Source organism: Mycteria americana, chromosome 5 (assembly GCF_035582795.1).
Source record: "Mycteria americana isolate JAX WOST 10 ecotype Jacksonville Zoo and Gardens chromosome 5, USCA_MyAme_1.0, whole genome shotgun sequence".
NCBI classification, from domain to species: Eukaryota; Metazoa; Chordata; class Aves; order Ciconiiformes; family Ciconiidae; genus Mycteria; species Mycteria americana.
In genome coordinates this window covers 52170559-52197422 of record NC_134369.1, presented here as the reverse complement: position 1 = coordinate 52197422, position 26864 = coordinate 52170559, and the positions used below count along the sequence as shown (strand labels likewise).

Genomic DNA, 26864 nt, shown 5'->3' with positions numbered 1-26864 from the left:
AAAGGTTGCTTCACACTACTCAGGTGGTGGAAAGGAGTCTTAAAGTGAGTATAAATCATATTTATACCTACTACAAGGCCTCTTTATATGGAGAAGTCAGTGGAAAGTTGCTTTGGTGTAAATGCACTTTAGGCCCTCATACTTTTAATTTGGCACAAAAAAAAGGAAAGAAAAAAGAGAAAGAAAACCCTTTCAATGTCCCAAGTTAAGGTTGGATAATAGCCATACTGTAACATAAGCTAGGATTTCAAAGGTGTCTCAGGAAACAGGTCTCCAGCTTCCATTCACTTTTCAGGGGGGCTGAGTGACTCACTTCCTTAGACCTGTTTGAAACCCTATCCAGAACGATTACTCTGTCTGCGTACGACTAGATTGTTTTCTAATGACTGGCTGCAGTCTGACAGACCCACTATCACAAAGAATCTATTCTGGGTCAAGCAATAGAGCTTTTTGTTTTCAGCACTGGAAGTCTTACCTAGCAGTACACATGTTCAAGATGTAGCTGGCAAAGGTATTGTTTTTGCCTATGGCGTCATTGAAGTGCCACCTCAGAGGAGCTAATCGGGATGAGGTTTGGCCTGTGCTTGAATGCTTCCATGGCAGGTTCCCAAGCAAAATACCAGGTGTTAGTCATTCTGTAGGTCTCACTACTCCCTTTGAGTCAACAGTGAACCATTGCCCCAGAATTTCAAAAACAGCCAGCAGCAGAATTACCCTGTGACCAACTGGTGACTGCAGAGTCAAGGGGGTTTGATCCACACCTACCAACGTCGTTTGTTTTCCCAAAGTGCCAGGGGCACTCGCAAAAGTTAGGTGCCATTCTGTTAGAAGTACACAGGTGTCTGTGAAGAGACTGCCCATGTTTCCATTCTGAGTAAATAGGCTGAGGAGTTAGAAGACAGCTCAAAAAGAAAATCATGGCAAAGAGGTTTAGAGTTGGAATAGTTTCTGTGGTAGTTAAGAATCTGGTACAACTTCAGCTAATTAACTTCAGGTAGCTGTCTAGCTTCCTCCTACAGTCAGTGGAGAGAGATGGGTGCCTGCAGAAGATGGTCCCTCTCTTCCCTGACATTATAGAAATAGTAAAGATTACTCATCCCCTGGAGTTACCTTTTTCTGCCCATTGAAAAAAGAGATGTCTTAAAGGATGAATTTATGTTAAACAACTCCAGACTCCTTGGCCTTAGAGCTCCTTAGAGCTTTAATTGCAATATCATCAAATTTATACGTACTCTAAACACAGAGTAAACGGAATTGTTTACCAGCTGATATTATGGTGTATACCTTTAAGAATCTTATTGATTCATGATACAGCGAATAAATGGTGAGATTCATATACAGAGAGATATACACACACATGCATATGCATACATACTGTATATTCAATCAATATCTGAACCTGTCACCAATGTAAAAGAGCCAAAGGTCCTTTCTGGAAAGCAGAAAGCCAAAAGTACAAGGTGATTAATGATGATGGATTTTATTGATTTTATTAGCAAACAAGTCCTCAAACAACTGTTCTTTGTTCTATGGAGGCAAAATTCCCACCACACTGAGCATCTAAGTATTTGCTAATTTATGATGTGTGAAGCAAGGTCACTGCATGCATTGGATTTCTTACCCCTCAATAAGTAATATTAGAAAATATCTCAAGTCTTAGCCCCTGCAGGAGTTTTGCAATAAGAAATGTCAAACTCTTAGCATGGCCAGATTGATTTGGACCATCTAAACTGCAATTCTCCCACTTGATTTTTAATCATGAGTTTGAAACCAGCCCAAAATGGTACTAAACTGCAGCCATTTTCCACACCGAGAGTATAATGTTAACTATCTACATCTTTATTTAGCCATCATGGTATTGATTTGGATTTTATACAGCCTTTGCAAATTACAAACCTGTATATGTAAGAGACCCAATATAGATATCCAGGGACGATCTTTTGGACTCCAAGATGCAAATCTTCCTACTTAGCTGTAACCACCTATGCATTAAGCATCTGATCTAAGCTACCTGGGTCTCTATGCTGAAAGAGAGAGACAGGCTCCTGAAGAAGGTGATTAATTTCTCTTCGGCTAGTCAGGATGTTAAGAAAGAAGAGTCAGAGTCTGGAAGTGTCTACCTTTATTCAGTCACTATAAATAAAGTCTTTGTAAATAGCTTATACCTTTAGATGGCTAAATTTAGGAAAGATTAATCCCACTCCTAATGACTACTAATGACTTCAGTAAATATCAGTCAAATCAGAAGTAAGGATTTTGTACCTTAAAACAGAACAGGAGACAAAAGTCTACAGTAGAAGCTGACTCTTTTAATCTATATATCTATATCTATATCTATATCTATATCTATATCTATATCTATATCTATATCTATCTATATCATCTATATCTGTATCTATATCTATCTATATCTGTATCTATATCTATCTATATCTGTATCTATCTTCCTCTAACTTGGAAAATATAAGAAAGATTAAGGAGTTTGCACCAGGGAGTGTCCCTTCTGCTCATGTGTAAGGTATAATAGAAGGATAGTTTGCACTCCATTTTTTCCTGTGTGAATGTCACTGCCTTTTAAATTAAATGAACTTATTTTAGTGCAAGCAGTTGTTTTCCGGAGGTTTAATCTAAAGCGTTTCCAAATGTCTTTTTTTTAATGACTCCAGAAAATATGTTGAGCAAAATTAAGGTTCAAATACATAATCTTGACTTAAATGACAAATCAGTCTTTCAGACAGCATAAGTGATTGGAATTTTAAGACTTTTGTTGGAAATATATTCTTATACCAAAAGAAATGTCCCAATAGAAAACTCTATTACTTTGAGATTAACTGATCATCTCATTCTTTATATTGTTGAAATGTAAATTACTAGCCTCTCCAAGCATGAACCTTGATTCTATTTCTGTGGTCATAAACTACCACAGCATTGATGATGCACTACAAAGGGAATCTGACCAGTAATTCCTACCCGCCACTGCCTTGCCAATAATACGTGGTAGCAAATTTGGCAACTAGAAACAGAACTGCATCTGAAAGATGGACTAGAATGTATCTCAGTGGTTTTTAATCTGCCAGATGAGTAGTCTGAACTCCTGAACTCTCCTGATTTGTATCAGGAGATAATAAAAACCATAAATAAAACCCATGGGTGAGTTGCACCACTGCTCTGGCAGAGTTCTACTCTGTGGGACTCTGTGCCGCTCCTGTATTATTTGGTTTTTAAAGCTCTCACACCATTAAAAAACAACTAAACCCCAAACAAATAAACAAACAAACAAAACTTATCCTAAGGAGTGGACCTAATTACAATACTTGGAGCAGGAACCATACCCACAGTTTTTCAAAGTTAGAGGCCTTGGCCCGGGATTTGAGATCAAGTTCCACCTCTGTTGAGAACACAAACCAGAAGACACTTTTAAAAGTCCCCAGACATAATGTAGACAGCACAGCACTCCTAACCAACAGCTAGGCACGTGGCTCCAGCCGGCAGGTCTAATGAACAAGATTAGTACCTGTTTTATGAATTAAAATTTGAAGTAAAAAAATAGTGTTTCATTTTCTCAGCAACCTCAATCTAATTATTACCAGCAGGTCCAGTTGGCAAATTTCAGTATTTTTCCTCATTTCGTTTGTAACTGAAAGACTTCAGCCTCTTATTTATTTTCCTTCTCCTCTACTGCTGTTGTAGTTCCATGCCAGCTAGTTCTATTATTTTCTTTTTTTCCCCTCTTTTATAAGGTTTCATTTTCCAGTAAAATAAATATATAATGTATGAAATGCTATAAAAGCTCACACTTTTGCATTTGTTTCTCCCCATTGTTAGCAATCCAAAGTAGCCACATGTTCACAGCATGTCCTGTCTGGCAGGAGCACCCGTTACTTAATTTCCTACCACCGCCCTCACAATCCTGGCAGGCTCTGGCCAGTCAGATGCATTTGTTTTCCCTAATTGCTTGATGGCATTTTCAGAAAGCCTTTTCATTGAGAAATGAGTGATCACAGGAGGCTTCCCCAGACGTAAGAAAGACTGATAGTTAGCAGGCTGAAGGAGGTCAAAGAGTCTTGGTGCAAGACTGCAATGAACTTGAAGATGTCTTATTATTATTAACTGTTATTTAATCATCCTATTAATCTGATTTTTTTTTTGCCATGAATTCTCAAAGATACTGTTGCTCTCAAAAGTGAGATCTGCAGCTCAAAAGACATTCAACTGTCAGTAGCTTCAGGGATCACTGACCTAGTGTAAGAGTAAGCCTGCACACTTGTTATTTGGAAGTTATGGTTGTTAAGAGATGGAAAATAGAACACATTTCAGAACTCAATAATTCCAATAATGCAATAAAGCATTACCTACTAAAAACTTACTGAAGAGAATGTCTCCAGGGAAATCCGAAGTATTTCCTCCCATTTCATATCTTCCCTCCCCACTTTCAATGGGAATCTTTATGGGAGAAGCAATTCAATGAACATTACCGCAGAGACAGCCTTCAGTCCTTTTTCTAGGAATACTCTCTCTATATTGTCACCATACAATTTAACAACTGAATACCTTGAAGTGGGATGGTCTGCGTGTTATCAGTTCAGAGAAAGACACCAGATGCCTCTGTTTCCTTCACCTTTAATTTTAGCAGCTCATACAACTAGGTGGGAGCCTGGTAAACATTTAGTGCTGTAGATTCAGTTTTGTTTTGGTACACAGATTCTTTCATTTTGATGCAAGGTTTCATTTGTCTGTCACAGAATTGTTTCACAAGGGGAGATTTGTATGGTGTAGAGAAATTATATTGTTTCTTAGGGTGGACACAAAAGAAGAGAGGATCAAACCTATCCCTTCCAGCAGCGGGACTGTTAATTGATTTTATGCTGTCTTGAACAAAGCTATTCCCCCCTGGATAAATGCACTACCCTAGGAATGCCAAAAGGGAATTAATTGATATTCCAAGAGCCACCATCTTGTTTTGCCTATTGCTCTCTCAAAATAGGCAAAATTTGCCTATTTTGCCAACGGATACCTAATCTGTGCATAAACTCTCTCCTTTTTTTCCTGGCAGCCCTTTGTGCTTTGATGAGCAGGAGAGAATCAGAGCTGAACAGATTCTTTTGCATCCCACACATTTTTGCCCCACATCTTAATCTTCTCCCATGAATACTAAACATATCTTTCTAGGCAAGAAAAGAAGCAAGGAAACAGCTAATCACCCCTGCTGTCTCTGCACAGTAATATCCTACAAGCAGCATCTAACCTTTAGTTTGTAGTTCCCTCTCATGATTTGTGAGTTCTCCTGTTATGATTTCCTAGTTATGATTCTGTCAGTGGTATGTGAAGCATGCAAGGTACCCTCTGACTACAGTACAAAGATTTGGGGTAATCATAAAGGTAAAGCATCTTAATTGATTTGATATGAATGATCTTAGCATGAAATGGTGTAACTACAGTCAGAATATCTGACTACAGAAACAAAACTTTCTTACAAAATCAGTAGGTAAGAATTTAAATGTCTTCTTGAAAAGAGAAAAGAAAAAATAAGGAAAACAATAGCAACAAAATGCACACTTAAATGATCTATTATTCATGCCCTAATCCAGCTTATGACGTTATCGTGAGGAAACAAATCATTATTTTATAAATTTTCTTCATTTCTTTTGAAGCCTTGAGCATTTTTTAGCTTTTACTTGTATTTTGAGTCCTTTGTGATTTCAAAAAGCATAGACAGAGGAAACTAGATTTTAGTTTTGGTTTTAGCATCAAAGAAACATAATGTCAACAAAAATAAAAGGTGCAAGTGGCATTATATATATGTGGCTAAACTCCAAGCACAGACGTTCCTCAATCAATGGTGCAGTCACTGAAACACTTCAACACCATTGTGGGGTCTGTGACAAATGTTTTGTGGGTTTTGACAGTGTTTCCCTCAAATTACTTTCCACGGTATGCTTCTGTATTGATGATCTTGCTTCAAAAACTTTTTCCTACCTACCTGGAAATAAATAAATAAAGAAAAAATAATAAATCAAAACAATAAAAAATGCTAGTACTGGTTTTGCTGAGTGACTGTTCCATGTGTAACCAAGCAAATCAGTTTTTACATCTCAACATTATTACAGTAATGGTCAAAAGCCTCACAGTTTCAGCTGCTGTTGCACTTCACCCTTTAGAGATACTCAGAGGGAGGCTACTTTGGCTATGAAAAGTTCAGAATGGAAAAGAGAAGGCACATAAAAGGAGAGGAAGAATGATTCCTTCCATCAAGTTCAGTAATTTGCATTATTTCTTTTTTCCCTCAGAAAAAGTAAAATAGTGTATTTGGCAAATTGTAGGGCAGATGGCTGCTATCAAAATATGCATGTTGCTTATAAATGCTTTCTCAGTTCATCAACACATTTGTCTAAACTTCACTACAAAGTAAATTGAATCAAAACTCACGCTCAATTATTGTACATTGGTACAAGCAAACACTGACCTAGAAGTATGGTGAGATTAAACATATGGAAATGGATTTTATCTACTTCAACTACGGGTTACTACCTTTTCATTCATGCCTAAAATCTTAATTTCTGCACTTTGATATTTACCATTACATGACTGTATTATGGCAGCATTTTCCTCTCTAGGCTAACCTACACCATATGATCTCCAGCCTTGGGACTCAAACAGCTTAAACTATTCTCTCGCCCATCCTCATTTTATGTCACCTAATGCAAACTTCAGGACAGTTACCCAAACTGCCTACAAAATATTTGTACAGTAATAAATAGAGTCTGAAAGTCTTGTATTTTGGTTTTTCTTGCTGAACTTGAAATTACATCAAATTTTGCTCTTCACAGATATTCACAACAGTCATCTGGCACAAACAGAGTCATGGCTTAAGCTTAAATAGCGAGCTAGTAATTGTGGCCTAGCACTGATGACTTATTTTTATGGACAGTCGTGCTTTTTAAAGAGAGGGATGCTCAACCTGAATGACAGCTCTTCCACTACAATACCTATGCTGCTAATAAGACCGTGTGCAGAGGCAGTGTTGCTTTATGGTGTGCCTGTTCTCCCTGTCCATCAAATGTGACACAAGGGGCATAATGCAAGTCTATTAATTCTAACTGCAGTACTGCGGAACATGGAGGACTTCTCTGGGTATGATGGTTCATACTTTACTTCAGTCATCTTTCAGCCATTGCTTATTTGAAATGACATTAGAAAATTATATAGACTTGTGGTTCCAGCCAGAGCTCAAGATACAAATCTCTTTAAATGTTATCTATCAAGTGCCTTGCTCAGACTCACATTACCATATAAAAATTAATTATTAAAGTGAACAAGAAAAAATTTAAATAAAGCATAATAAAAGGAGATGTTTGGATGAAACTTGATTGCATCTTGTGCCAATTCTGTGTACTGTTTAGGTCCCAAATACACTTTCCAATACTCTTTTCTATGCATTTAAATTTAATTTCTTGGATACATTAAGATTTTATACATATGGTTTGTGACTGGGTGGGATTAGTGGTTTTGTTTACAAACGCTTGAGTTTTTTATTGAAACTTCATGTTTTCTTATTTCTGCTAAGATGCCAAGAGGCTCTGAGGTTTGGACACCTATAAATTAGAATTTATTATTATTATGATTACTAAAAATATTGTGTTAAGCCCCTTGGGTCATGGCTGCAATATAAAGTTTTAGTAGAAAGGAAATCAATCTTTTATACTGCTATCTCTACAGTGTAATAGTTATGAACAAACCTTTTTATGTACAGGAACAATAATAATACTTTGCACTTAAACAACTGTTGCAATTTGATTATCTCAAAGCACATTACTATCATAGATTAAGTAACTTAGGGAAGTTCTTCAAGTCTCTATCAGGATCAGGAGTAGAACCTACAGTCAATTTTTTGCTTAATCCTCTAAAATAAATTGTGAGAAGCATTAAAAATATAAGGTTTTATGATGTTTATTTCATCGTTTATTTGCTTTTTACTTTCTCTGCTGTTTTATAGTAAACAAGTGTCCCCTTTTTCCACCTGGACAAAACAACAGGAAACCTTGAAATAAAAAAAACTGTACAGAATATAATTACGAATACTCACAAGAGAGACTAAAGTGCTTTTTGCAAGGAGATAGTGTATATTTTGTCAAATGAATAAAAAAAAATTGGCTGAGTTTTCTCATTAAGTTTACCTAACATATGTAATTATTATGATTGGTAACACATGGTATTCACTAATCAATTCAGTCTTGAAAATGTGTTTTTCCAGTGGGTGGCTATTTTTTGTGCACGTGTGAAGGATTTTATTCTTAACTGTATTCAAAAGTCTGTCTATGATACAGCTGGGTTTTCCCTATTGTTCTCAGGAACCATATCCCCAGCTCAGGCAATTTTGTATTGCTCCACTGACTGTACCAGAGCCGTGCCAAATTACTCCAGCTGGGCTCCTGGACCCTTATAGTGAAAGGAAGCCATTGTCATTGCAAATCTGTAGCCTCAAAACTGAGGAAGACTTCATATTCCTTTTGTTTCTAGATTAAGAGCTACGGACATTGTTACAAAGACATTCTCACCTGGGAAACATATTCTGTAATAAGTCTATCTGATATTTTAACCTTTAACAAGGATTCGAGAATGGTTAGTGTTGCAGAGTTTATTATTAAGAAATAAGAATGTTCTATTGGTTTAACTCAGTACATTTACAGGATAGGTGCCAAAAACTTTGCCCATGTTAAACATGCTTGAATCACTGCAATTCATTTCTGAATTCATTCAAGACAAATGGAGTTTTTTATTGTTACAGTAGGAATACAAATTTATCACTGGAGAACAAAGTTGTATATTTGACAATTGGAACGGTAGTCATTTAGTCCGAATTATCTAGCTCAAGTCAAATTCATGTTTACTTGTCATGGACACTTTGAAGCACGGTATGAACAGGAACACTGAATTTTTCAATCTATACCTCAAGGACTGGTGCTCTAACTAGTGGGATCTTATATAAAAAATAAATGTTATTATCAACATATAGCAAGTAAGTACAAGTCACAAACATACTTGTAGGAAGCCTGAGCTCATGATTATATGTAGGATATATCTGAATACTCCTAGCAGACTTGGCCCTCTGTATTTAGGCAGGAGAATGAGTCAGGTGTGGCTGCAAAAATGTTGCTGTAAGCTGAGCTGGAGTGAGCTACTTCTGTGAAATTGATCTCAGACACAGTTTTATTCCATAGAAAGTGTGGAGGTGCTTTCCGTACTTGGGAGTTAGGCTTTCTCCTGTTTATTGCAGAGTTACAGTATAATTATTAGGCTCTAGGAGGAAAATACAATACTAAGAAAATCCCAACTCCCTAACTTCTTTAAGCAGGAGGTACAAGTCATTAGATTCTCTCACTTTTCAATCTGCAATCTCTAACAGTCTAAGCTTCCTTCTTACTTCACTGCTTCATTGCAGATGCCTTGACTTCTAGCCTTTTATTCCTCTCAGCTTCTTTACACGTAAAATAAAATGGATGTTCACCTTGAATTCACACTAATGTCTGTCTTTTTGTTCATTGTGTTAATATGCCTAATGGCTGGCAGCAGTCAGGCTGAGATACATCTTGTAACTTGTGCATACTCCCATCAGCTCAGACAATATAACAACCTGAAACAAATCCATTTAATTAAAGTATGAATAAAAATGAATGGACGTTTTTAAGCTTAAAAGTGTAGAGCCCTTCCCTTTTTCAGTTCCACTTTTTTGAACTGGGGATTGCTGAGATGAGCAGAAGGAAGGAAGTTTGTCAAAAATATTTTAATAGTATATAAAAGTATATAAAAGGACTAGTAATGAATCAAAAGGCATTGTCTGAACTAATCAGCGTATCTGTCAGCCTATATACATCTTTTTGTTCAGATAATACTTCAGGAAAATGGGGTTTTAACACTACATGTCAAGCTAACCTGATACAATTTTAATTCCTCCAGGCCTTCCCCTCAGAATAATAATCATAGAATCATTACACCTAAATCACAGGATAATTTAGGTCAGAAGAGCTTTCAGGACATCTCTATTCCAACCTCCTGCTTACAGCAGGGTCAGCTGTAAGGCCAGAGCAAGTTGCCAGGCTTTTGTCCAGTCGGGTCTTGAAAACTTCTGAGGAGGGAGATCAGACAACCTCCCTGGGCAAGCTGCTCCAGAGCCTGACAGTCCTCATGGTGAAACAGATTTTTCTGTACTGTTAAGAGAACTCAATACATTGGATATTAGAATCAGGGGATTTCTTCTTCATAGTCTGTTTGCTGTCGTTCCCACTTGTAGGTCTATTCAGTAGCAAGGCTCAGCACGCTTCCAAAATGCACACACAGCCCCAGACACACAACCACAGACAACCGCACAGAGTGTGCATATGGCCAGCACTAAGACCAGCACACACACACACACACACACACAGAGGACCCTCACCCAGGAAAGGACTTAGGAACAGAGGTTCATGAGATGACAGGACAGATTGTGGTGATCATGCACAGGGCTTGGCCAGACAAGGGTACTCGTCAGCAGCCTTTTTACATGTGACTGCCCCCTTCCCCCCCCCCCCCTTTTCATTTGCCCACTCTTCTTCCTTCCTGATCCACCTTGATCCCTCTATTTTGCTGCTCTTCGCCCTTCCTGTAAACATCCATTATGTTTTTCACAATCCCACAAGCCCCCTCAAATATTCCATAAGAAGTCTGAATTTTCTCATGACAGCCACGGTTATATTGTTTCCCCCCCCTTTTTACCAGTAATAAAGTTCTGTATGAACATCTTCAAGGCTTTCAGTAGTTCCTTCAATGGCGTGAGAGCTCTGAGCCTTGGTGTTTCTGTTATCTATCGCCCCTTAGGATCTGTGTCTGGATGTTTGACGTGTTACTTCCTCTGCCTCGAGTCCCAAACTGAATGTCTTTGTATTCCACATATCCTTACATTTCTATCCAGGCACAAACTCTCCTGTTTCAATATATGCTGTGTTGCATCTTCCTGCCTCACACCATTGTGTGTCTCCATCTTCTTGATACGCTCATAGATACTGGGGGTCCACTTTTAGGTCCCACCAAAGACAGCTTCTCCTCCAGGCTGTGCCCTGGACCCTCAGCCTCTTCTCACAGGTCAAGTCCTCCAGTGTCTGACCATCTTGGTGGCCTGTGCTGCATTTCCTGAAGTTTATCAATGATTTTCTTGTATCTGGGGGACCCAAAAATGTACACAGTATTCTCAACATGGTCTAACAAGTGCTGAGTAGACAGGGATAATCCCTTCTCTCAACTGGCTGGCTGTGTTGTTGGCCAAGGATGTTGCTGGCCATCTTTGCTGCCAGCAGGGCACACTGCTGGCTCACATTCAGTTCACTGTCTACCAAAAGGACTTGCTCACGTTTTTTAGCCAAGCTGCTTCCCAGCCAGTCAAGCCTCAGCCTGTATTGCTGTTCTTCCTTCCCATGGGCAGGATTTTGCCTTTGTCCTTGTTGAATTTCATAAGGTTCCTCTCAGCTCATTTCTTGAGTTGGTGTAGGTCCCCCTGGATGGCAGCTTTTCATTCAACTGGTCCCTCAGTCATGGTCTCCCGATCTTAGAACTGGAATGTACTAGTCGCAGTAGATACAAAAGGATGGTAATGTCCTATTTACAGGAACACTGTTTTTTGAAATCACTATGTCATCCTCTTTCTTTCTAGTTTTCAAGTAGCAAATATATAACATGGTGAGTTAGCTGACAAGATGAAGGTTCCTGAGGTGCTGGGCTCTTTCACTGCCTGGAATATGGACTTCTGTGGTGTTTGAAAAAAAACGACAAAACAACAAATAACAAGTTAATTAGTCTAGAAATGCTGTTCCCTAACCATGTGCACTATATGTTTTCCCTTCTGCTTTTTTTCTACTTGAAATGTTCTGAAGGTTATTTTCTGGAGGGTTTCTTTCTAAAATGTGGCCTAAAACTTGGCAATCAAGGTTACTCTTCCATATCAGCTTTCTAAAAATACCATGGTTGGGAAACTAATGGTTAATTATATTCCATTATAGCAAGAGTATCTATTGTTAATCAAAGCTTTTACTGCAAGGTAAAACCGGGAAGTATGTAACAGACAGTAAATAAACTTCCAGGGTAACAATCAGTAAATTTTGCGAATTGTTAAGTACTTACACATGTGACCACTCAATTTAGCTGTTCTCAAACAGTAATCCTGATCTTCGGTTCTTAGATGGACCAAACTCACTGTGACTGCAGGAGAAACTTGAAGATATAATGATTAGAATATTTTGATTTGATGAAAAAGATCAAACAGAAAACATGCTTAAGAGTACTATGCGGGTTGGCATGGAAACCAGGGCTATTAATCACAAACAAGTGAGGATCAGACAGCACAAGTGTCAACTTCTCCTAAAATATACAAGCATAGTATAAAGCCAAAATTATATTTTTAAAAAATTATATAAAAGTACTGAATATGCAACAAACATGCCTCCAGAGAGATTACTATATAGATGAGAAGGAAGTTAAGTATTGACCAAGTCTACCTCTTGATGTCATAGTAATAGTGACATTGATTCATATCATCTGTGTTGATGTTTTCAGGAATTTAGCCAACTAAGTCCTTCTGAGGCAATCCTTTAAAGATAATGGTTTCAACTAACTAATACATTTGGCCAAATGAGAGAATAATCATAAAGTGGATGTCCCTGGAATATTGCTACTAACTCTGAGATAAGGCTTACTTAGTAAGGGTTCCTCTTGGCTTTCTATTGGTGTTGGATAATCCCTTGGCTAACTCAATGTTATCGCAGGAACTTGAGGTTTAAGTAATTTGACAGGTATGTTGAAGGCCAAATTCTCTTCTTCCCATGCAGTTAATTAACTGATAGAGAATATAAAAGCCACAGAGTGCTCGGATTAAAGAGTGCATGGACTACTTCTGTCTACATCCCAGGAGTAAGAATATGGTTTAGTTCTGCACAGAAGGGTGTATGCTACATACACCTCCTGTGCCAGGAGGACTTTCTCAGTGTATAGAGCTTTCCACTGAGAGAGTAATCTTTCATAATTTCATAGTATATGCCAGAGTTAATCATGAATGCATTAGTTGTCTGGAATCACTTCTACAGACCTCATGGGCTATCAGTCTAGGCTGAAGAGGGAGTCTCATCCCTTCTTTTGGCCTCCTCAACCTCATTTCTGTTCCTTCCCTTGTGGTGACTCCAATGTGATTGTGGTACCCTCACATATGGCAGGTTTAATAAGATTCAAAATCCAAGTGTTTCAAGAGAGGAAGTGCAATAAGTACAAGGATGGAATCAGGGAGAAGGATGGCATTACTATAGTAGCACTGGATTATAATCGTACACTTAAGGCTTTACTCAACTCTGCCTGAATTCAACAAGAAAGTTTTACTGAATTTCATAAGTTTGCCTGGCTTTTTTTCTTATATAAGGGGTTTTTTAGGTTTTGGGTCTTTTGGGAGGTTTTTTTAAAATCCTAAATAGATGATGGCTGCAGATTTTATCTAGAGGTTTTTTACAGATATACAGCCTGCAATTATTTTTTTTTTGCCTCATCATGGTGAAGATGAATGCTAAATTCATCAAGTTTGGATAGTAACCATGTGAAATCTCATCTGACTCTTCAGAGTTCAGATGAACTTGAGGGCTTTCAGTCACATGCCTCCTGTGATCAAGCAGCAGGTCCTATAGGAAACTGGATTAAAAAAAAAGGAAGATGGAGGCACCTAAAAGAGAAATTTCATTATTTCTTCCATTTTTTTGTAGTGACTTGGTGTGCAGTCAGCACTAAATTACTTCATTTTTCTTCTTAGTTTCCCCATCTGTAAAGCTGAGAACAAATCTCCCTAAATACTACTTTGTGTGTGTGTAAAGATTTATTGGTTTAGAAATAAATAGCTCTTTGAAGCATTTACACTGCATAGATGCTATGCATTACTTCTTTTTGGTTTTGCAAAGAACATGCTTGCCTTTGCAGCTATGTGCCACGATTTTATGTGTCATGCAGAAACAGCATGTGATTTCCCTTTGACATCCTGTATCAGCACAGCAAATTGTTTCATTAAGTACCACTTGTTCAGTAAGTGTAACAAAATTAAAGCTGAAGAAGATGAATCATATATAAGGGCAGAGATCAAGGAGCTGTTTATTTTACAAATGTCACTAATAGGCATATTTTTTCTTTAAATCAAAGAAATATTTGACTCATATCAATGGAAGCATCTGTATAATAAAAGGGCATCTGTACTTTTCAAGGCTTTGTGCATATAATTGATTTTCAAAAGAAATTTCATCACTATTTCATTTATTACTTCTGCACTACAATATTTCTTAAGTGTCACTGCTTTGCAACTGTAATTGTCAAGGGTATGACTCATAAATGTGAGTTATTTTAAAGACAAAAAGATAGAAGGAAGGGTCAAGGAACTGCTTATCTGTGGTTCAAGTAAACTTGGTAGGACTGTTTTAAATTAACCAGCAAGGTTTATAATGTAAGCAAAAGACTGCAAGTTAAATTTGAAAAAGCATCAAATAAACCACTAAGTGCTATGTCTTTTATATATTTATTTGAATTCACAGAATATTTAATATAACAATTACTACATGAATTCATATGTACATTATGTGGAAACTCTGTAAGAATTGCATTCACAATGACTCTAAATGACCATGTTTATGTATTTATAGTCCATGGTTGATGTAGCAGAGTGAGTCAAGGTAATGGCTACTGAATCATCTTCTTTGGAAATCATTCTGGCCACTTCAGCATACCTCATAGTGTATGGATATGTTACATGTTAGACTTACCTTAGATGCATATTATGCCTAAGGAAGGTGGAAGAAGGAAGATTAGGTATTTTTCTTTAAGTTTTACACTTTGTTTAGGCTTGTAGCATCAGTGGCCATTTATCTTGCAATTTAAGGATATATTTGGCTTACCTTCCCCTAAGCTTTTTCCACATTAGTGCAGGTAGGAATTAATTTCTAAATGTGTCAAATGGTAAAAATTATTTGAAAATATTAGAGAATGTTTATTATTTTGCTCTTTACTTTATAAAAGGGCATAGCAGGCACCTCTTTAATTCCATTCACTGTGTTTATGATAACAGAAAGGTCTCTGACATGTTCCCCTTGTAGCAAGGTGCTTCTGGATGCACTTTTTCTAGGTGCAGACAGTGATTGTGACTCCACTGTAGAGCAGGTGTTTTTCATGCAAACGCCACTCAGCTGGCTGGTCACCCAGTTGTCCTAATTTATAACAATACAAATAGATGAACTGAAAGAAAAAAAAAAGGCAATGTAATGGGAAGAAAAGACTGGCTGAGAGAATTCAGGAGTATGACTAGTCCAACCAATTCTGAGATGTGACCTTCCCTCCATTCCACTACCTCTGTACTACTAGGGGGTTAATATCTGTGTGCAGCTCCCATGAACAAATATTACTTGTAATTAGTCACAAGGGTAGCTGCACTCATAAATAAAAGAAGGCACATGGACTCTGATTTATAAAAAGAACTGACATCATTAAAGAACTATGTATTAAAATAAAACACCAAGCACAATCTCTGAACTTTGATCACTTTGAGAAAGAAATGCTGAAATATACGCTCTGCAGAAATAATTCTGTTAATTTCTGGAGATCTCTATGCCTGAAAAACAGAGCTGATATTGAAAATTCTATGTATGATGGTTTAGTAGTAACAAAGTTTACTTGTAAACTTAAAACCAGGAAAAAGATCTTTGGGGTATATTTCTACCCAAGTCCTTCTAGCTTAAAGCAGGGTAAAAAATGACTAAGGCAGTAAAACTGCTTATAAGGAAACATAATTTCTTTCCTGACTGTTAATCCTCCTTTCTGCTATCCCAGGATGAAACAGCCTTAAGCACTGTTTTTGCAAGGCATAATTTCAGATTGTTGCCAACAGAAAAACTGTAGTTTTGGGGAAGGAAGCAAATGATGTCTGCAAAAGATCTTGTTTCCAAGCAGATGTCAGTAATAAAAGAAAAGTGAAATAGAGGAAATCTATGAGGCAGAAGCAAGAAGGTGTTACCGAGTTCAAAGTTTTTTTCAAGTTTTTCACTCCAGTTACACTTCAGAGGGCCATCAGAGCCTACCCTGAAAGTCTGTGAGGTCTGTAGAAGCGATTCACCACAACACTAACCTCTGCTGTTCAGTTTATTGAAACAGAAAGTGAAGACCTCTGTTAAAATAAAAAGGAAAAAAAAAAAGAAAAGAAAAAGGAACAGTAATGAGGAAGATCCAGCACCTCAGGAAAACAGAATGAACAGGAAGGCAAAAGGGAATCTGTTATACTACTCAGGCAGCTGAACAGGCTGCTGAACTCTGGCCCAACGATGGTGCACGTCAGAACCCTGCCATGCACGTTTCCTGTTTTGCATTGTTTCATGAATCCCAAAGCAGCTGCTGTGCCACTGAAGTCAGGAAAAGCCTCACCCAGCTCATTGTTTTGGACATTATGACAATAAATATTAATGATGTAAAATTAGAATTCTTCATGCCAGGGCCATAAGGCTGTCCCATGGACTTTACCATGGCCAAGAATTTATGCTGATCTTTGACTTCCACCTTATAGCTTTAACCTTTAAGATTCCAGAGCAAATTTTGTATTATATTTATTTATTATGTTATATTATATTATGTAATGTAATGTATTGCAATGTAAAGTATTGTAATGTAATGTAATAGGACAAACAAAATCAAGGCCAGTCTGAATTTGTATCATCTAAAGGGGTATCATGATAGAAACACAAAAAATTAAGCAGAAGGGTAATTTAGTTTCTTGGACAGGAAGCTTTCAAAGAAAACTAAGTATTCTCTCTGAAAATCCAGTGCCACAGGAGAGTTTTAAAACATTTTAGTTCCTTTTTGTCTCAGTATGGTTATGTAGAAATTTTATTAAAGTTTAAGGATTAAAGTTTGTAGGCGTTTTCCTGAAAAAGCAACTTAGCTCCTACTCAAGACTTGACCCACCTTCTGTTGAATTAAGGTAAACTTTCCCACTGATCTTAACAGAACTTGTTTTAAATTGTGGCTTTATTTGAATGAAGTGACTAAAGAGGTTACTTGGATCTTGCTTCCATGCTCATTTTTGAGCAAAACCAAAATTTGGACATATGGTCTCTTGTTTCCACAGAATCACAGAATAGTTGAGGTTGGAAGGGACCTCTGGAGATCATCTAGTCCAACCGCCCTGCTTAACGCTGGCTTATCAAAGCAGGTTTTAAAGATCAATTACTTATCCCCCGATGTATACAATGACGTCAGTTGAAAAGGTTCTTTTGAGACAAGATATCTAGAAGCACCCTTTAAAAACTGATGCCATCTAAGGATTTTACCTGTAATGTACATTACATATCTCTTTATTAATGCAGGCATCCCCTAGGACAAAATCACTATTTAAATTTATTTATTTTTATAAATATATAAAATCCCCTCTCCTCCAAGAAAACAAATTTATCCTTATCAGTTACAAGTAATGAGAGTGCTTCTCTGAACCTGTAAGAAACAGAAAATATTACAATACTCTGTACATAAGTATCAGTTTGTAATGGCTCAGTGACAGACAATGCAAAAAGCTTGTCACAGTGTATGAAAATATTTTTTGGCCAGAAATAATATAATCCAAAGATGTTCTTTCCTTTATTCATCAATTTTGAGACTTCTGTCATTGTGAGGTTTGTATTATTCTTGTCCATTTGGCAGACTGTCAGGAAGGAGACAATACTATTAATAGCAAAAGTTACAACAAAAATCAAAAGGGAAGGAGTCCTTTAATCGGCTGAGACCGCTATGTTTATAATTAGTTCAAAATCTTTCAGAAGAATTCATACCACTGAAGTACTGGATATTAGATCTTTGAAGAGTATGTGGAAATAACCAAAGGAAGGAGAAAGTGAGGAAAAGGGGTGCTGGAAACAGAATGTTTCTTCTGAAATAGTGAACATCAGGTTATCAAAGTATATAGTATCAGATTTTATAAACATGCACAGAACTGTCAAGGATTCAAGCATCTGTACCCATTTACCACCATAAAGCATCAGAGTTTATACTTTGTAGGCACTGCAGTATGTAAGGAAAACATTCAGAGGAGCAACCTTTCTGATTTTTCCATAGGTAAGACAAGGAGCAAACCATAAAAAAAGATATCTGCAGATCTTCTGAAGAATTCCTTCAAATATTAAATGCAATAAACAGTGAAGGGTATATCCTGGGAGTTTTTGTTATTCATTCAGCATATTTTTGCCCTTATCAGAAACTGCCAATCCACGCAAGAACAAAATGAACTAGAGACCTCATGATAGCCAGCTCTCTTGTAAGACTTTCAGTATTTCCCAATGGATCAGGCACCACTAAATGTCTAACTTCTTTCCTGAATTTACTCTGATTTTTTTTTTTACAAAGTTGTCTTCAAAAAGCAGTGACTTGGATTTGCCTTACAGCTGGAAATGGCAAGACAATCAGGCTGAAATAAAGAAGGGTCTGTTTAGAGCAATTATCTAGCAACTACAACCCTATGGATGAGTTAGATATCTTTATGACTTATTTATATGAGAGATCAGCCAAAATAATCATTCTGGTCCTTTCATTGTTAAGATCTACCATTCTCCTTCGTCTCCTTTGCTCTCGTATTGCGTTAAAATGAACTTGAAGCCTGATCGTAGAATCTCCATTTCTAAGCGTTTCACAGTTACTCACCTGGAACTGACTCAGACTGCCTTCTAAAGGTGAAAGGCTCTACACGGCATGCTGGTTTTAACAGTGGGCCTCAATCATACACCAGGGAAGTGCTAGCTCATTAGATCTTTGAACAATATGTGGAAGTAACTGGAAGTGCTGCAAAAGTTTACTTTCATGAGCTTCTCATATCACACTCTCCATTATTCTTGCTCCCTGGAATTGCTGTTCAGTCCTTTAAAACCCTAGTGAGTTCATAACATTTAATTGTTTTCTCTTAGTCTTATTCTGGCTTCTTTTTGTGGCATGGGAAGCCAGTGCAGCAATACCCTTCCATTCAGCCCTCTGCACTAGAACTAGTCCAATTTGAAGAAAGAGATTAAAATATTTTCCTCCTCAACTACTGTGGAGAATTTATCTAGATTTGAAATTCTAAGTAGTGGGGCACATAATGTAATCCTAGGTCACCTTCTTCAGACCATTTCAGCAGAAATTGTGACCTCTAGAATAGTTGGGACCAGAGAAAGTTCTTCATGCCATACAGTTAGCGTACAAAGATTTTCAAATGAATGGGAGGCAAGACCACAATTAATGTAACAAGTCTACCTAACATTCACAGTGGTAAAAGTAAGAGGAGAAACTTGAATTACATAGAGCACAATTTCAGTTAAAGTCTGAGTTCATTCAAAGTTGAAATTCAGTGCTGTAGTTAGGCTTGTAAATTCCTAATGACTGAAACTGCCAAGATCCATCAGACAAAGTTCTTATTTTATTATTGAGTATTGTGCTTTAGATATATCCAGCTGGACTATGCTCATTTAGAATTCACAGCTTTCTGGTGTAAAACTGGCATAGGATTCCATTGCAGACCCAGTATCATTGTATTTAAATTATTTTTTCTAAATCAGTGTGTGAGTTTGAGGGGCCCTTCCAACAAGGAATGGATGATTTGGCTTTAAAAGCAACTGTAGATTTCCTCAGGTTGGCCCCTTTTATCTCTCCTCTCTTCACCAGTACCATGAGCCCTTCAGTTGCCTAAATGGACCTTTGACCAGTTTTAAAAACAAGAGTAGGGATTTCCTCTAAGGCAGTTGTCAACAGCTACATGTAGATCAGCCTGCCAGATGCAATGCCATTCAGGGAACACTTGAGCAGGCAGCTTTCCCTCTGAGCAGACAGTCATCCTCTTAGCAATGTGACTCAAGGACAAAAGGACAAGGCAAATGAGATAACTCCAAATATAATCTACCAGCAGTCTAAAACCTTTTAATAGTTGGAAGCTGCTACTTGTCCTGGGGCAGTTTTGTCTCTTTTTCTAGTTGGCAAAATCTGTTGATAAGACAGGCAGCTTTGCTATCACAGTTTCAAACTAAGAAACTTGTAATGAAAGGGAATGTTAAAATATTTTGTTGGGCTTATTCAATTATGTGTGACTGTGGTTAGTGCATCGTGATGTGTGTCCTTTTTTTCCATCCCCCGAAGGGAGAAGAAGCAAGTATTCCATTCAGATAGATCACTGATTCATGTTCATGGCTCTCAGCATTCACTGGCTTCAGGAGTTGTTTATTGAAAATATGTAGCTGAGTCTCAAAGCCAACAACATTCCCCCAGGGTGCCCATTAGGCAGAAGGGCAGCACAGTTGTAAACAATCTATTTTGTAAAGTCAAAGAATTTGATAGAAAAGACATCTAAGTTATATTTGGTAAATATTTCATATTTTGCAATGCATAGCTTGCAGGGAGAGAGAAAAAAGGGGAAGACAGTCATTTTAAAAGAGTTACTCAAGGGAAAAAATATCTCTCTAATAATAATCTAATAATGTTTCTTTACAAAGTGGATACATCATAAAAGCCCCGTCTGTGCCAGCTGATGTGAGTGGGTTCCACGGGTTTGGATGGAGAAATAGCTGCCAGGAAACAACTGGCCCAAGAGAGGAAAAGTTTGTACTGGGAAGGGAGTGTGAGAGCTTCCCAGTGAGTGATAAAACTTTGGAGATGATTTCTTTTGCTGAACCCACAAGAACTGGTAAAGTCAGGACATGAAGAACCTGATGCATCCGCGCAAGGCCACAAGCGCAGATGGGCACCCGCTGCGGCTCTGTACGGCCGGTGGCTGCTATACGCAGATGAAGACTACAGGACCGATGGTGCAGCCAGCGAATCAACAGGCCCCCGAGGGCCTCTCCAAACACGTCCCTAGAAGCCCCCGGCACATCACGGCCAGCCTCACTGCTTTGGGGAAGCACTCCAAGGGGGATCACCCCACTGGGGCTGCCCGCCCCGCTGCTTCTTCAGCCTGCTGGCTATGCACGAGCACGCGAGGGTGCAAGTGAACTATGTGAGTACATAAGCGTGCTGTGCTATCGGCGGTTAAGAGTACATAAGCGTGCTGTGCTATCGGCGGTTAAGGGTCACAGCTTGATTCTATTATTAATAACAGCTTAATGAATAAAAGGTGTTCTAAGAAATATTGGCTGTGATCTGTGCTTCCTTTCCCTCCCAACCCCTTATTAGACAAGGGAATTTACAACCAATACGTGCTCAAAAGAAATACAGCGAGGAAGAAATTAGGGCATTTATAGGTGCTACAGGGTCCAACGTAAAAATTGTGGGCCTATAAAAATTAGGTAAGCAAAGATGTTTTGAGGAGCAGATATGGATAGATGACTATATTTTATTTGTAAGAACAATAGGCTCCCTGAAACTGGTGTATTTCTTTCATAAAAGGTATAATTGTAACCTGATATCCGAACATGTCTTTCTCTTTCATCCTTTGTATGTCATTCTCTTTGAAAATTCTGAGAGCAGAGAGCTTGTCTTAGTGTTTGCACAGAATTTATCTCCACAATGTAAAATAAGGCCAATTATTAAATTAAATAAATAAATAATAATAATAGCTGATTGAAATAGATTAATACTGGAAGTTTTAAACAGGAATGCGTGTGCATCCAGCCTCAATTTTGCATAATCTTAAAGGATTAGAATTGGATTTTATAGAATCCATGTTTCTTCTGTTAGTTTTATCACTCTTTGTCATATAGAGAGCTCATCAAATATGTTAAATACTCATTCATTAAGGAGAATAACTTGTGGTAAACATCTGTAGCTTTAGAAACTTCTCTCTAAGAATAATAATTACATCATAGAGATATGACTTGGTTGTGTCTCTTTTTAAATGCCTCAGTAGCCAATTCTGATTTGGTGAAACACACCAAGGTGAAACACTTATTTTATTTGTAGTATGATTGATTTTTAGTTATTGTTGTTCCACATTATGCTGTTTCTAAGGAGAAAAATAATGAACGACATTTGTAAAAAAAATTAACACATCTTTAAGGTTATAATAATATATTAGCAAACTTTCAACATCTATAATAATAGTTCTAATGATTAGACCTAACTACAATTTTAACATGAATCTACTTACTTGAGCTTCGCATTATTGTTTGTTAAAATGTGCGTGAAGCTTTCCTTTTACTTTCATGTTTTATTTTTAAAGCATAGAGTCTAACTAGCTTTACTTGCTCTGTCCTTAAATTAAAACAAAACAAAACAAAACAAAACAAACTCAAAACCCCCCTTAGATGTAGCCAAAACTCTGACAATGTTCTATAAATTAATTGCCAAACTTATTAAACCCTCAGATAATGTGCTTAATTTAAATTTTGGAATGAAATCCAAAATCAGTGTCATTTTTCATCATTTAGTTTCATTGCAAATTCCTGATATCTCAAAATGTAAAGTATGACATATTAAAAATTGACAGTTGTTGTTAGTGTTCTATTACGTGTGAATGTTGTATCTGAAATTTAGATACAGTTCTTAAGAGTGTTCATACTTAACAAGACTTCAGATTTTCACTCTAACCACGGGAATTAAAACAGCAGCCTGTAGAGAATTCTCATGAGGAAAAGAAGTATTAATCTCCAGCCAACTACTGCTGGTGGGGAAGTCACTCCAGAAGTACCACAAATTGGCTGAAGGAGGGACATGAGCCTTATATGTCCCAAATGTGTGCCATATATGGTCTGGACTTGGTCTCAGACCAGAATTTTCATCCTGTACCTGAGACTATGTTTTTGCAATCATGATATGCAGATCTCAGTGTTACTGGATAATCCTAGGCTCTCTAGACTCTACTAATCTAAACAAAGGGCCGAGTCACAGGTTCAGACATTGGCGTCTTGTTTGTTCGCATGCTCTTTTGCATGGTTTTAGTTCATGCCAACTAGCACAATCCCAGGAAATGCCTGGACACCAGCCACTGTTCCCATGGAAAGTACAGATGAGGCAAGTGAGTCCAGGAGGCTGCTATCTGTGATATACGCTTTCTAGGAGTGACAAAGTACTAGCCCTGGAGCATTTTATCTGCTAGCATAGACATAGCCTATGTGATACAAATCTGCTCCAGATTACCATGGAATTTCTAGCAAATTACTAAGAGCGCGTTGAACAGAGTTCATGCCAGATTTCTGATTTTATGCCAGTATTCTAACAGCTGGGAGAGGACACTCAGCACCTAATCCCATACAGGCTGTAAAAGAAAAATATCCTTAAAAAATGTTTGAAATGCAATCAATAGAGCCAGTTTGCACCAGTTAATATTCTGTCATGTGGAAGGATCACTTCCTGTCCAGTACCAAATGTCCTAGAACTGTATGTGTGTGTGAACACTTTTTCTAAGTTAATTAATATTTTGTATGTATAAATTCTGGGTTTCTTCTGATCTGTTCCAGTCCTATTTTCCAGTTATATCATTACAACCATTTCAGCCAACTGCAAAAACATACACAATAGCAAACACACTGCTTTCTCCTGCAGTACAAAGAAGAATTTTCCAGCAGGAAAGATGATGACCTATGGTAATTATAACGCACTATACCTTGTACAGTTAAAAAAAAAAATTGTGGTAAACCAGGGCACTAGGAACATTTTTATAAACTGAATTTTTCTAAAAATATAGGTCTATTCTAAGTGCATCACTATTCAGAAATCCACTCCACATCTTATACAGATGGAATTTGATTATATTTTCTCATTCCAATTAACACTCAAATAAATAACGCTGGATGAAGGGAGGAGCCTCGAGGAGAGACTCTCCACCATTTCAAGCCAGAGACACCAGCGTCTTTTAGTCTCTAAATATGTATTTTATTAGAACATTTAAATAATTACCTAAAAATGAATTCATTTTTTCAGCTGAGAAAAGTCAGCACTATTAAGCAAGAGAGACTGAACTCAAGATTTAGCAGCAAACTTCCCTCCTGTCCATCTGCCTCTTCAAAATAACTATCCTTTCAACAGACTTGGAAAGTTATTCAGGGTTAAGGCAGGACGTTTCTCAAGAAAGAAAGTACCGAGTAGGTGGGTTTTCATCTGATTACCCGAGTTTTCAAGTGAATTCCTAAATAGACCGTTTACAATCCACTTTGGAGGTAGCATTATGATAAACAACTATGGGAAGAGTCACATCTTTTGAGTCATTCTTGTTTCATGAATTCATGAATCTCAAGGGTATGACTAATAGCCAAATGTGAAAAGAATTCTTAGGTGACCGTAGCTGATAATTTACGTTCAGAATTGGCAATGCTTCTCCTCAGTTTACTGATAAATCAGTTTCAAAGAGAAAGTATATACCAGATTTATTATCATAATTACTACTTAAATCTAAATTACCTCAACTTTCAGTTGGGATTGCTCCATCCAAGATAAAATATCTTTTTTTGATTAGATTAAAATCCACACAGCAACAAATAATTTAATAAATTAAATATAATGTTTGTGACATGAAATTAACTTAATCAGAGATGACATAAGACACATGGGTGTTATTAGAAGCCTTTGTATAGCAAGAAGTTACCACAAAAACTTTATTGCAAGGTGCAGTACAGATGAGAACTACTTGCCAATACATTTGAACCTGTGAATGATGGTTGGACAGATCTTGCCAATTTCTATAAGAATCTGTTTACTTTTTCTGCTGCTTCTGAATTAGTGCAATGAGCATATTGGGCCTCATCTCTGGTGCTTGTTGACACAGGTGTCAGTGTTCCATGAAAAGGTACGGTTGATGTGAAATGTTTGTCTATTGATGCTTTGTTTTGACATTTCTACTGATCTGGTTTGTGCTTCATAATGCAATTAGAAATCTGAAATATCTATAAGAGATACATGAATGAGTGGCAACTAAAGCAAATTACTCTCCTTGGTTCATGTATTCTAAATATGCATGTTTCCACCAGCTCGTAAAGAAACCTGTGATTAATTTACCCATCATTTACATCCTGTTCCAATGCACACTGAGGTCAGGTGAAAGATGAAAAAGATGACTACCAACATACTTAAGGTAACAGAAGACTCAATGTATTTACTGTTTTTTCTTTCTTCTTGAAGTGCAGTCACCTAGAGTAGGTGATTATTTGGGAAAGATCAGTTTTAATTGATTATTTAAATTAAATTTAAATTTAAATTAAGTTAAACAATATGTAAACAATATTCGTTTTATTTATGTTTTAGATTTTTTATTTACTACATCTATGTAAAAGAAATAAAGGCTAAAAAATTAAACAGATGAGTGAAGGAAACCCTAAGGACACTAATTTTAAGCCAGCCTTTTGGGATTAGAAGATTTTTGAACACTTGAAGTTGTAATTACAAAGTACATATTTAAGGAAACCTGGATTTATGCCTTTTGTCCCTTCTCGGTTTCAATCAAATTTGTAGAGTTTGATGTCAATGTTATTTAAAGACTGATTTACTCAGTGACAACTGGCTCAGTATCTCCTTTCTAATCAGCTGACCCAAACAGCTTCCTGTCTTTAAGATATTTATTTTAATCTAATTATTAATTAATGAAGTGCAATGTAAAAGTAAATTTCCACTTCTAAATAAACACTAATTAAGCTAACTTAGTAACAAATGCGAGGTTTCTGCAGGATTTGTGGCTCAGTGGAAGCCATTGTTTCAGCATGACAGTTTCAGGACATCCAAACAAACTCCTGTTTGTTTGGATGTCCTGAAAAAAAAACAACAGGAGTTTGTTTGGATAAAAGAGATGTGTTGTAATGATCTGTGAAAACCACTGTAGGTGGCCAAGTCCCAAGTATAACGGGAACTGACAGGCATGTTGTCGGTGATTTGGCAAATCCAAAGGAGGATGACCAAGACCCCTCAAATGGAAAATTAAGGGATGTCTTATCTGGATATTTTGGTAAACATTGAGGATTTTTTATGCAAGCTTGATTCATTCAAGCATATAAACAGCGAGTCATTTACATTACATGACCAGCTTAGGACACCGAAGTGTCCTTTGAGAGTAGAGCTGGTTGCCAGAGAGAGTCGAGAGTAACTGGTTGCCAGTAGTATCAGCCTGGGAGGTGAACTGACCCGGAGAGGAACTGCCGCCTTCTGCATTCCTGCGGCAGCTTTCCTGAGAGCTCGCAGCAGCAAGTCATTCTACTACAGTGCAACGTGGTTTTTCTCTGCAGAAGGGAGTTTCAGGAAATACATGTGTTCAAGAATGTCGAGCAAGATTGCAAAAACAAATTCATGTGCTATTTCTTTACTTAAAAATGTAGCAAAGCCATCTGTATTATGGTATGGATTAATTTGGTTTAGTAATTTTTCAGTTCTAGGAAACCCAGTAGAAGTTCATAATTTAAAATAAATTATTGGAAGAATCGGAAGAGCAAAAGTAAGAAAATTCATGGGTTGAGATAAGAATAGTTTAATAATTGGAATAGTAATAGGAATAATAATAGGAATAATAATAGGAATAATAATAGGAATAATAATAATAATAATAATAATAATAATAATAATAATAATAATAATTGTAATGAGAAGGAAAACAACAAGAGAGCAAGAGAGGAACAAAACCCAGGAAAAAAACGAGTGATACAACCGCTCACCATCCACCGACCAACGCCCAGCCCATCCCCGAGCAGCGATCGCTGCCCCCCAGCCAACTCCCCCCAGTTTCTATACTGAGCATGACGCCATATGGTATGGAATAGCCCTTTGGCCAGCTGGGGTCAGCTGTCCTGGCTGTGTCCCCTCCCAGCTTCTTGTGCACCCGGCAGAGCATGGGAAGCTGAAAAGTCCTTGACCAGTGTAAACACCACTTAGCAACAACTAAACCATCAGTGTGTTATCAACGTTATTCTCAT

General features: G+C 37.4%; 1 long non-coding RNA gene across 1 annotated transcript; it reads right to left on the bottom strand.

The window, feature by feature from the left end:
* Positions 1–9632: 9632 nt before the first annotated feature.
* On the bottom strand, positions 9633–26271 carry LOC142410582 (uncharacterized). Its single transcript, XR_012775950.1, has 4 exons — positions 26083–26271; positions 25038–25098; positions 12148–12237; positions 9633–11773 (listed from the first exon to the last, which is right to left on the bottom strand). It is a non-coding gene; the product is annotated as an uncharacterized LOC142410582 (long non-coding RNA).
* Between the last annotated feature and the right edge of the window lie 593 nt (positions 26272–26864).